Genomic DNA, 13,947 nt, shown 5'->3' on the forward strand with positions numbered 1-13,947 from the left:
GACCATTTTCGTTACATTAATTGCCTTTCCGTTTCCGAGTTTCATATTTATAATACGAATTCTAAATATTCGTGAGAAGTCATTGAAAAGCTAATGGACATCGGGAATATATTTGGTGTTGGAATAGATATTTTGAATATTTCATCTCGATAAGCAAAGCCGGAACATGTAATTCTCGAGAGACGATTCTCATTTTCTGTTATACATGCATTCTTTTATATATTTGTTGGTACATGGTGGTTACTATAATCTCAATTTTTTTTTATTCCCTATTCATTTATTGTTGCCCTTTAAACTTAAACGGTTCCCTCATTTTATCATGGAAGCTTTTAAATCCCCTCTAACTAGCTAGTGGCCCCAACACATCCCGACTTACTTCGTGCGCGGATTCTTCTCCGTGCAGGTACCATAAAGTTGAATACGGATGGGTGCTGGTATGAGGCTAACGGGAAAGGTGACTTTGGAGGCATATTCCGAGATCAAAAGGGAGATTGGATCCTAGGCTTCTATGGAAAATCAGTTGCACCTCAAGTTTGGAAGCTGAACTATGTGGCGTCCTCAAAGGGCTGGCCATTATCTTTGACAAAAAGCTGGCCAACGTGCATGTTGAATCATATTCTCTGATGGCTGTGAACCTGATTAACGAAGGGAGCCTTGGTAATCACCCTCAAAAGTGTTATCATAAATGAAGCTCACTACAGCTCTTACAGCGAACCAGTACGACTATGGCTCATATTGATAGATCTGCTAACCAATGTGCTAATCATCTAGCCTGAATGGGTGCACAACAAGAAGAAGAACTCATCCTTGCAGTTGATGTTCCTTTTTTTGCTAGTGAATTTGTCATTAGGGAGAGCCTAAACATTAGGCAGGTTTTTTGGATTAGGTTCTTGTTAGTTCCTATAGTGGGTTGTAATGTACTTAACTAAACTTGATCCTGTGATGTGGTTTGTTGTTTCGTAGTTGAATGAATTGAACAAAAAAAAAAAAAAAAGGTACCTTGACATTTCGCTTTCCACTTTCGCACTTGTCAAACAAAATAATGCCATACCATGCACGTAGCATGAAAAAAGATACGGCGGTAAGATATGAGAAATTAATCGATCCAATCTATTTCTCTAAATTTGAATTCAATCAACTTCATAAGGATTAGAACTCTGTTCCCTTTCATTTCGTCATTCAATCTGAAACCATAAAAGCAATAACAAAATTATTATGCATAGATTAAAAAAAAAAAAAGACCTTCCTGGCCACATTACCCAACGTTTCAAAATAATGAGCTTGATGTATTAATGTTGAAAAGCCATAATAGAAGCCGTATCATCTAACTATTTGAAATTAAATTTGGCATATCTAATTTGTTGTACAATGAGAAAATATATTATGATAAAAACATATTAGATCCCACTAATAACCATAGGTGTCGTCCTTTGTATTTTAAACCTGAAAAGTTGGAGTAGATTTAATTGTGGCAATTTTAAATTCAAAAGTTTATGGAGTAATGCCAATCTCATAGCTAGGTAACTTCGAAAGTGACAAATTATCTCGAATGAGCTAATTTCTCTTTTATTGTTGAATGAATTAGCCAATAGTCTTGAATGATAAAATTATTAAATGAAGAAGTTTAAAAATATAACATGATGATGTGGCGGTCTCCGGACAAGGTTCCGCAATTAGAAAAATGAGCCTTTTCTTTAATAATATAGTATGTGTATAACAGAAGCCATATGATATGCTATCCCACGAACTATTTCAAATTAGATACTAATTTATTGTAGAATAAAAAATAAACCATGGTATATAAAAACATATTAAAACCACTAGCTAAAATTGGCATGGGTGTCATTCTTCATACTCAATTACGTTAACTTTTTAACGAAAAGTTAAACGAGGGGGCACATTGCCACTTGACTGAAAGTGTAAGGATTAGACTGTCCAAATTAAAAGTGGAGGGTGCAAAGTGACACCAATGTAAAGTGTAAGGGTGCAAGGTGTACTTTACCCTATTAAATAAGTATGGTGTAACTTTTTTTTTTGGGTCAACCAATATGGACAAGCTAACCTTGACCGATTCCGTTGAATTTTTAGTTGACATAATAGAACATGACGGCCAAGAACGTATTTTAATAATTAATACCCGCCAATGACATTTTTATCATTAACAAATATTTTCAGCATGTCCTTAACGCGTATTAATTATCAAAACACATCTTGAACCGTCATTTTTCCTTGACATAATATTGCTCGATACCCCATCCACAATGGATGGGCTTGCATTAACAAAATTGAACTGTCTTGTCTCTCCAAATCCTATTTTTTGTCATAAGGACCTAATTAACTTTTGTTTTTGTTTTTTGTTTTTTGTTTAGGTTTTTTCATTTGCAAGTAGCCACCATTGACTTTTTCTTCTTTCATGGGAAAGAGCACTAGTAAGACTCTTTCCTTGTTCTCACTGAAACAAACTGGGGGTGTTGTTTAATTTCTTTTTATCCAAACAGGGGATGCGTTTGAAGGTTGAACTTTCAGAGAAAATAAAAATCCAATTTTTTAGTACTTCATTACTGTTTTATTTTGTACCTTTATTCTATCCCCTCTCCATAAAAGAGAGTTTGTTTAGTGCGCAAAGGCACCGCCACGGTGTCCCAATCTCGTCCTCTATTACACAGTTATGTGAAGTTCGCACACTATATTTTTGAACCCGACATTATTGTGTGATAGTGAAAGGGGGTTACATGCGTTCGGCCGGAACATTGAATACTTTTTCCTCCATGAATAATCAAATTCATGATCCAAATACAATATACATGAGAAATAGCCTAAATTCATAATTAGTAGTACTAGTAGTATAGGTACCCACCAACCAATTCAAAAAAGATGTACGAATTAATATTGTTGACTCGATGAAAACAAATAGATGGAAGATTAAATGGCAACCGACCATACTTCACCCAATTTGGACTTGGATTGTTTGACCTGACCCCAAGTCACTATTATAACTTCTGAGTTCTGAGTTCAAAGCACCTAATCAATCATGGCGTTTGACCAACACAACCACATGTGAGATGCTACGTACACTACATAGTTACACTACATTTTATGTGAAGCTCATTTCAGGTTTCAAAAAAATCCAGAAAAATATTCATAAATTCTAAAATATTATTTTATGAGGCTCTGTAAAAAATTAGTTTCAACGGATATTGGTAAGTATTATTTCTAGATTCGTAGTGGCGAAACTGCACAAACACCTATGAATCCAAAAATAGTACTTACCGACATTCATTGGAACTAATTTTTTATAGAACTCCATAAAATAATATTTTAAAATTTAGCGGTATTTTTTTTGGATTTTTTTGAGACTCAAAATAGGTTGTACATAAGATGTAGTGTAACTATGTAGTATAAAAAGGTAGTGTACGTATCTTTAGTGCAACCATATATAAATAATAAAAAAATGCACCTAGCCAATATTGAATTTCTCCATTGACAACAAATAATATACTACTGTACTAGCTAGCCTTCTGTGAACCAACAGTACCACTCTCATATGTATACAGCAACTTCATCAACTTTTGGACTGCGTACGCCAACGGGTTTAGCCAAGTAATTATGAAAAAAAGTGTTGAGTGCTTGTCCTCTATGAGGTCGCGTGTTTGAATCTCATGGAGCCCAAACATTTTAAACATTGGGGCCACTAGAGAATTAGTCCAATCGTTAATTTTAGAGCTCAAGAATTAGTCGAGGTGCGCATAAGCTGACCATAACATCCGGTTATTAAAAAAAAAGAAAAGAAAGAAAAAGGCTCCGTGACACATCGAACCCATTTTAACTTCCATAAAATTCGAGGTCGGCATGGTGTAGTCAAAGGAGACAACTAGTGACCCCCACGATTTGAGAAAAATTATATTATTATACTGCTAACTTGTATATATATAATTGTAAATTACATAAGTCTGCTCTGCTGTCTCTAAATTACTAGAATTTTAAATTTCGGTGCCGTTTCTGATTTAAATCACGTGCGTTTCGGAAATGTGAAAGCAAAAGGATAGTAGTCAATTATATATGCAGTTTTTGCTAATTGTAAAGATTGGAGTCAAGAACCCCGGTATCGGTATGTAAGCCGCCTTGGTTTACCTGATCAGTACAGGTCCCTATTAATTTCCACTTTAAACTACGTACGCACGCAGAAAATTACCGAAAGAATTGGAGTGGCTGCTTCACCCTCCCTCACAATCCACATCAGTTTTTCACCAAACTTGGTGGCCATGACCAAAACCTTTTTGTCCCAACTGGAAATTAAGTCATCTTCTTACAGCTTCTTGCATTAATCAACAATGGCATGCTAGCTATATACATAGCTTCTCACTCCTTGATTTTATTTAAATGTAATGACGTTGAAATTTGGAGTTTTCGTGCATTAATCATAGTGGAAAAAAAGGGTATCTTCTTAATTACTTGATTGATTGATATCTCTCCCCTTTGATATTTGGGGACATTAAGCCACGTCCTGCTAAACAAAATAAATACTTATTCTTATAGAGTAAGAACCTTAGAGGAACGGGGTCTTAATTAATCCAATTTCAACGGCCTTAATTAAGACAATTGGCCAAGTGGTTGTGTAGTAGTACTTAATGTTGTAAGGTTACATATCCAAAACTTCTATGTTGGTATACTCATTGTGATTAATTGATTGGGAATTTGGGATGGAGTTAGGATTAAAATAGATATATTATTCTATTGTATATAAGAAGAAAATATCTACTCTCCTACATACTTGCTTTTGTTAAATTAGGTTGGATTCTCATCACTATAATTTGCTGTAAGTTTTTTACCCCCTCTTAACCAAGTGTATAACAAAGAAAAGTAGCTAGACAAATTAATGAAGTGATTTCAAATAGTTCTATAGTAATTTTTTTGGATATTTTCGTAAGTGTTACTTCATCCGTCTCTTTTTAAATGTCCATTATGATTCTGTGTGCTATTTTTAATGCCTTGTATTTATCAATGTATATTATGTTTTATGTTTTTAAAATCAATGATCAAACAATAGCTATATTTCATATTTTTAAATAATATACATAAAGAGATATAGACAATATATTAAAAATGACACGCAGAATATACACTTAAAAATAGACGGAAGGAGTATATATGTGAGAACCCTCAATTCTTCTTCTTCTTCTTTTGATAAGTTTGAATGCATTATCTTAATTTTGTATGATCTTACTGTGGTTGCCTAAAAAAATAAAATAAGTTTTTATCATTATGATTAACAGGTGCTCTTACTAAAACCCTCACTTTAGTCCCCTGTCAGTAGCTAAGGAAATCCTGCCGTCTGTGGAGAGAGTAATATAATTTTGTGAGAATTGAAAGCTCATTCTGGATTCACCTACGCGGCCCGAATCACCCATGTCGTAATGCCCATGCCATAGAACAGGCTAGCTTCACACTATAAGATAGTAAATCACACGGCCGGTAAAATGCACAGGTCGTTTTACTATAAGATAACCAATTACTATATGATTTATGAAGACTAATAGACGATAGGCCATTTGTCCGCTACCAAAAAAAAAAAGAGATTATATTTCAAAATATTCAGTCACTTCCTGTTATATTTAACACTAGTATTTGTCCATGCCTACGACACTACGCACTCCGGTTGGAATTGCCCGTGCCTAAGGCACTTGTTAGCTAGTGACTCAAATACTAAATCGATTCATTATTGTGTAATATGTGACTCTCTTCTTAGTAGCACGAAAGAGAATTACTCTTACTTACGGCACTCCCTAACTAAAATTTTAAGCTAGTTACAAAGAACTATCAATTTGCTTATAGGGTTTTGGAATTGGAAGATCAGTGGCATTTATGCAATTACTACAAAGAATGTGGGCACTTACTTACATTTGCAAAGTTCCTTGTCAACTCTTGGATCAAATGAATCTCAGCTCTTCTTTTAACTTGTGTTTATGTTGTTCCCACACCATTGTGTTTTATTAGGTAGATAAGGTTACTCAATGTGCACGTATGTAAGCTTGCACGAATAGCTGGTTGTCAAAAAACAGATCACTTTTATTTTTCTAAATTCTAATTATGTACTCCTAGAGGGATCCTCGATCGTGGAATATTAGACACCACCCAGATCATATCCTACTCTGAAAAATATATTTTTTGTAATCAATTCAGATTTTGGTCCCTATTAAACAATTTTAACAAAAATCTTGGCTGATTTGATGTGGTAGTTGATGATTTTCGGTGTGTTATAGCAAACTAGTGGGTTACACGTAGAGTACACGGTGAGATGAGCCCATTCATTTAAGTCATCGACTTCGCATCGATAACTTTCAATCAATATGTTAGTTAGCAGTCCATGTGATGGTTCCAAAATTTCAAGGGGAAAAACGAGAGAGAGAGAGAGAGGAGAAAAGCATATCCAAAAACGTAATATGCTCGATTAATATAGCACGCTTTTGTCCCTTTTTTTATCAAGATGAAAAATATACAGACGCTGCATCTTTAGTATAGCTAATATGTTGGAAAACTATATATATAAAGGTTACGATAATGAAATACCGCATCAATCAAGCGAGATTTGCATCAGTTAAGTAAAAATTCAAAACCCAATAAAGAAACAGTCTAAGACATGGCTGCATTTGGAGCATAACTAAAACAATAACGAAAGACTTCTTCTACACAAGGGATCGATTTGTAATCGATTCTTGTATTTGACATGATTCGTCCTATGGATCTTCTAGTAGAGGTCCCGTTCAACTATGGTTCTTATTTTTTAAAAATATTTATTTTTTGTTTTACGAGACAGGTCATTCTCTCACAATATATACATCAGCGTAACGGGGGCAGAGAAGAAAAAAAAAAAAAGGCCAAACCAAACTAGTCTTCTTAATTAATAGATACAGTAGCATACTGAATTAAAAGTCATGCTAAGTGACTGATAAGTACCCATTTGAAAAGGAGAGATGCTACATACACTACATAGTTACACTACATTTTATGTGGGGTTCATTTCGGGTCTCACAAAAATTCAAAAAAATATCCATAAATTCTAAAATATTGTTTTATGAGATCCTGTAAAAAATCAACTTCAATAGATATCGGTAAGTATTACTTCTTGATTCGTAGGAATGAAATTGTTTATCTGCGCAGTTTCTTCACTACAAATCTAGAAATGATGCTTACTTATATCCATTAAAGGTAATTTTTTTACAGGACTCCACAAAACAATATTTTAAAATTTATCAGTATTTTTTTTGGATTTTTCTGAGATCCGAAATAGGCTTCACATAAAATGTAATGTAACTATGTAGTATAAAAATGTAATGTACCTATCTTTAGCATTCAAGGGGGATCCGTCAAAAATCAGGTTTAAGTTTGTACATAATACGTAAATTTTTAGCAACTCTTCCAATTTTGTTTCTCTCCCACCTACCAAACAGAGACTCGCGGATTAAGTTGGCCACAAGGCAAATGCACGTGTTAAAGTCTATTCAAATGTGTTTCCCATTCTCCGGGACACCTGCACGTCCTACTACCCCTTGGTTCGGGCTCAAGACAAAATGTGTAAGGTGGGGTTCCACTTTTTTTTTTTAAAAAATAAGTACTTTCTCAGTCCTATAATGTTTATTCGGTTCGCAAAACGATGACCTAAAAATAATACAATTTTTGTAAGAAAATTTTATAATTTTTTTCAACAATTCACTAGATATCGATGAGTTGTTTTAATTTATGAAAAAAAATTGGATTTTTTCTTGGAAGAAATGCATTATTTTTTAGTCCTCATTTTGTAGACCGGGCAAACATTTTGAGACGGAAGTAATACTTATTTTACATTTTCAAACTCAAATATAATGAAAATGAAAAATAATTTTTTGATTTTTTTTGCACCGTTTAAAATATCTTAGTGAAATCTATCAAACAAGATCCATATTACTAAAAAAATTATTTACGTAAATATATAATTTTGAGCTTGAAATTATCTTATTAAAAAATAAGTACTTATTTCTAAATCTGGAACGGGACCCAAGTCTCACCCAATTTGGCATGAAAAGGATGCGAGACAACTCATGGTGAGCACTGATTAGTTTTTTCCAAACTAGGCCATGTTTCCACTAGCAAAAAGCGGAAAAAATTCTGGCGTTTTTTTCATCTCATTCACACTAATCAATAAGTTTCAGTATTTTGCCACCTCCTTCACACTAACAAAAAAGTTGTCAGCAAAAAAATTTTTGCTACAGTAACTCAATTCACAAACCTGTCTACAACTTATTCACGACTACTGAAAGTAACTTGATATTTTTCAACAACTTGGCTCCGTTCTGGAACCAAAAAAAAAAAATTCTTATTTTTTAAGAAGGCAATTTCAAACTCAAAAATTATGGGTTTATTGAAATCTAAAAATATGCAATATAGATCTTGTTTGGAAGATCTCGATAAGATCTTTTATACGATACAAAAAAATTTGAAAATTTTTTTTATTTACTTTATTTTTGAGTTTGAAAATGTGAAATAAACTGCTTATTTTTTATGAAAATTTCTAGAACGGGCCTTATTTACTATTCATTATTCATCAGTGGAAACGTCCCTAACAACAACTCAGATGGGACCACGCAAAGCCATGCATGTGACTGAAGTGTGAGCCCGAAGCTGGCATCAGCATAATCCAATATTGACTTCAAATGTGAGTTGTTGGGGTAAAAAAAAATTTATTTTATTTATAAAGATTAATGTGACGATTTTTCATATTTGAATTTGACACTTGGTAAAAAAAAAATTAAAATAAGTAGAGCTGTTATATATGGTCTAAAAAACCTATAAAAGGCTACTTGTATATTTGGCAGTTTTTGTCAAATTGAAAGATAGTTGCTCCTTGTCGAATTTACGTAAAATTTGACTTTAAGTTTGGCAAGAACATTGGAAAGCACCTTGATGCTGAATATAATAGGGAGTTCACAGGGGTTAATTTCGAGGCAGCATCTTTTGTGCCGAAAATTCATGTGCTTTTGTACCGACAGATTTTTCGGCCGTTAAATTTAAAACATAAACAAAAAAGTTACACAATTCAATGGCCGAAAATCTCCTCGGCACAGAGACACGTGGGTTTTCGAGACAAAGGAAATCAGACCTCGTTAGTCCCCGCTGGAGTTGCTCAGTCATGTTCCTCGCTTTGACTGTGTGAAAGGATATCCTGGGCTTGGTCATTACTAGTTAGGGGAAATTACAGTAACCCCCCTTTAACTACAACCCGGCCACACATTGCTCCCTTTAACTGTAAAATCCAACACTTAACCCCCTTTAACTACCATTTCGGTGAAATCGCGAGGATGCCGTTAACAGAAGTGTGAGATTTACCTTATTACCCCTTTTCTTTTGCATTACATATACATACATATATGGGGGACTGCATCTGCATTGTACATATTCAAAAAAAAAAAAAAACTGCATCGTACAAATCGGGGGAACGCACACAAGTTCAACCTCACCACTCTCCGAAAACACACATGTCAAAAGCACAGACTGTAAAACCAGTCTCCTCAACTTCGTAGTAGAACAAGTAGCTTGATCAGAAGGCAAGCGCGATAAATTGAATCAAAACCCTGGCTTTGGAACAAGCGATTATAATCCAAAAACAAACGATTTTGATGGTGGAGACACAAGAGAAGGGTACTTACAGCTAGCCTAAACGCGAATTTCACAAACATGAAGAAATCAGCTGTGATAGAAATCAGCGGTGAGAATGAGAAGGGAGAATCCGCTGCAATTGTTTGGGATTGTGAAGACCGGAACACGAGTCGACTCAGTCAAGTGAGAGATGGAGCACGAAATCAAAATCACGATGAGACGCAGATCCGAGGTCGCACTTGACAGGTCATTCACTGAGCCAACTAGGGGAGAATTTGGAGAGGTACACGTTGAGATTACCGGCGAAATTGAGGAGGGAAATGATGAGTCGTCAGTCCGGTGGAAGATTGAAACGGACGATTAGTTGCGTCGTAGTTTTGCCGATGTCGGAAGGGAGTTCGAGGAGAGGAGGAGGAGAGGAAAGGAGTAGTAGCAGGGGCCGGTTGGACCGGTGGGTTTTCTCGATGGCATCGTCGTTTTTATCGAGGGCGCGTTTTGTTACGCTGCCAAAGGTGGGGTTTAAAGGGGATTTAATGGCGGCAGTGGTGAGTTGATGAGAGAGAGAGAGAGAGAGAGAGAGAGAGAGAGAGAGAGAGAGAGAGAGAGAGAGAACTGCTGCAACTGCAGTTGTAATTAGAAAGAGAGAGATGGTTTTTGCATATGAAAGTGAAGAAGAGGGCAAAGTAGTCCACTAATTGAGTTCGGTCCAAATAATTAGCAGATTGCAAACGGCATGCTCACGATTTCGGCAAAATGGTAGTTAAAGGGGGTTAAGTGTTAGATTTTATAGTTAAAGGGGGCAATGTGTGGCCCGACGATAGTTAAAGGGAGGTTACTGTAATTTCCCCTACTAGTTATTTTTATCTTCCATTCATTCAAGTTTATCCTTTTCAAAAAATAAAATAAAATTGGGTTATCAGAACGGCATCGACATCTGTTGTGTGGTTTTATTATTAGTAGATATATCTAATTTCTGCCCAAAAAAATAGAACTAGAAAGAAACAGTCAAATTCGGATGTCTCCTCAACTTCAATTAATCAATTAAAAGTATTCAATCTCTAACAAGTAAGAAAATCCACGCAAGTCACCCAAGGAATATGGCATAAAATTAATCAACCAATTATTCCACATCCAGAAAAAGACCGGCGCATGAAATACAATTAGGTGAAAGCATCCCCAAACCAACTCGCCAAACTCCATTTTCGAGAATAAAGCCTCCCAAACCCTAACCCACCTCCATTTGGACTTGGGGTTTGCTGCCGTGGGGTCTTAAATTGTGGGCCCTCTAGAATCTATATTTTTTATCCGAAATGTTTATTTTTTCAGGCATGTTGAACATATCACAAAAAATGATATTGATCGGACATTGGTAGACATATGATTGAGACACATTTGTCTTGTCGTTCGTCCTTTAAATCATTTTGTCCATCCATTTTTTGTAAATTAAGTGGTATCCAACCATATGGCTACCAATATCCGATCAATTTGATTTTTCGGATGAATGATCTACTCAGCATTCCCGATAAATGAACGGTTCAGATAACCGAAAATACTCCATCTGTCCCACAATATTGGTCCTATATTCTATTTTGGGATGTCCCAAAATATTAGTCCATTTTGAAAATTCAACAAAAAACTATTTGGATTTCCAATTAAAATTTACCCTTTATAAAAATTAAATAACTTTATTAGTGGGTTTCAAGGGGTAATATTTGAAATCAAAAGTCATTTTAAGGGGGGACATTCATTAATGTTTGTTCCCTTAAAAAATTGGAATCCCCCAAAAAAACCAATATTGTGGGATGGAGGGTCCAAAGAGAATAGATTATAGAGGGCACATAACTAAAGGCACTATGGGAACCCCATATCCCCTCCATTTCGAGAGTCTAAAATGGAGATCCACTTTTGATTCTCCATATATGGAGACTCCTCAAAAGAGAAAAACAAAAATATGAATAAAAAAGATGGATCTCCATGCACTGAAACACATAGTTATACATATGATATTCTGCTTTTCGTTTAATATATAACAAACAAAACACATAGACCCTGTTCGATGTGGGTTTTGAGGAAGATTTTTAAAAGTAACAAGCTGAGAGAGATCAATAGAAAAAATTTATTCGAAACCGTGCCCAAAGATTTTGAGTGTCCCAGCCCAAACGAACAAGCCCATGCATAAGCTTTCATTATTTGACATCTTTTGGATATATAAACTATAAAGTAATGATACACAGTCGAATTGAACTGTAAAAAAAGCTACTAGTAGTAATACAGACTGACGTGAATATTTAAATCCGATAATATAACCAACAAAAACAAAAGAAACACTGTACTTTAACACTATGCTCTGTGTTTTTATGTGGCCTAACAGTACCAGAATCCTTTCCAAATTTATTTTCAGTCCTAAACCTCATTAACCACAGTGTTTTGACACCTAGAATTGGTTAACTGAATCATTCATTACCCTAATTAATCTCCTTGGAGGATACTTCCAAAACCCTTAATCTTGTGATGATCAGGGGCCAATAGAGATAGGCAACTAGCTAGGTAGATATGGAAAATTAGGAGGGTTAGGCAAAAGCTACAGTAATTGGGTGTGTCCAAATTCACGGTCATTTAATTCCACAACTGGACCGCGTCCGTACTGCGGGATGGATGGGATACCAATTTAATGAATTAAGTAAACTGTCAATTTAAAGCCACATAACACACTAAACTGTCAATTTAAAGCCACATAACACACTAGCTATCAGCTATATGGGCCGGGACATGATTGCGATTCTATTTTAGTTTTGATAACCAAGTACTGTATATGTCTAGACTAGCTAGGTTGCGCATTTTAACAAATTTTGGAACTTAAAATTAATAACCGGGCAAACTTCTTGTGATCCAAAAAGTTGATATATAGCATATTAGAGGTTTAAAACATGAGAAATTTGTTGGATGTCTTGCATTCGGGGATTTGTTCGGACAGGATCGAGGGCCGACCAGAAAGTTGTTGGCTAGACGAACTTTCTGGACCTTTTGGAATTTCCGTTCGGACGGTAGTCAAGTTCGTCTAGATAGCTTGACAAATGCATTTATTCGTCCAGAATATGGTTAAGTCCACGCGCCGTAACCCTCTAACGAAATATGTTTATTATTTGCTGTAAAAATTTTAAGCTTGTAGTGTACGTGAGAGAAAATCTTGAAAAACAAAGAGGCACAACTAAAAGAGTGATCGAAGAGCGCATAATCATGATAATCCTTCATTTTCTACCGGGAAAAGTCTACAATACACATCCCTTAAAATGGTATACCATATGCACCTATTTTGTAATTTATTCATAACAATTTAGAGTGTTTCGTAACTTTTGTTCTAGAATTCATAACTTTTCAGCAATACGATTCGTAACGTTTTCATTATGATTCATAACATTTTGGTGTATCTCGTAACCTTTATATGATTCGTAATTTTTTAGCAATACGATTCGTAACATTTTCTCTATATAATTCATAACATTTTGAGGGGTGCATATGATACACACCTAAATAAGGGGTGTGTATTGTAGTCTTTCCCTTTCTACCGTGGAGTAGATTTGATGCACAGCCTGTGCGATAGATCGATAATGTTGTGTGTGCAGAGCATAACGAAGTGATTGCACAAGTAAAGGTATCTGTTATATAATTGGTGGAAAAATAAGAAGTTATCTGATAATAATTATACTTTGCTTTTATTTTTTTTCCCTGATTAATTGCCGGTGCCAATAAAAATGACAGTGGTTATCGTGGAAGCAACTCGTGAGATGAGTACCGTAAAATGCATCAAGTTCTATATATTCCATATTTCTGTTTTGATTTCAAGGGATGTTTTTTAGAATAATGAGTGCAGAGAAATTAACAGGAAAAATTTATTGAAGATTGTGTTCAGTAATTTTGAGATCACAAAACGAACAAGGGCAATGTGACTGGGGCCATGTTCGTTTTGGATTTTGAGGAAGTTTTTTGGAATAATAAGTAATTAGTGGAGAGAGAGAAATAAAAAAATTGAAGAGAAATATATTGAAGGTTGTGCGTAGAAAGAAAAGTTTGGGTCTAGATATCCAAAACCAGCATAGTCTGAGTTCTTAAAAAGAAACAGAAAAAGAGAAGAGGTCTAGTCAAAGTAGGAATGTCTAGCCAAGTGGAGAAAGTTTTCGGTGCTGAGCGGATACCACGTGGGATCCGCTCAGTGCATCTGGGACGTTTATTTTGATTTTGGATGGCTCGGATTTGAAGAGAGAAAGAGGAGAGAGAGTGTTTCAATTTGAGCCGTCCAATATACTTTTGGACGGCTTG

Source organism: Rhododendron vialii, chromosome 7a (genome assembly GCF_030253575.1).
Source record: "Rhododendron vialii isolate Sample 1 chromosome 7a, ASM3025357v1".
NCBI lineage: Eukaryota > Viridiplantae > Streptophyta > Magnoliopsida > Ericales > Ericaceae > Rhododendron > Rhododendron vialii.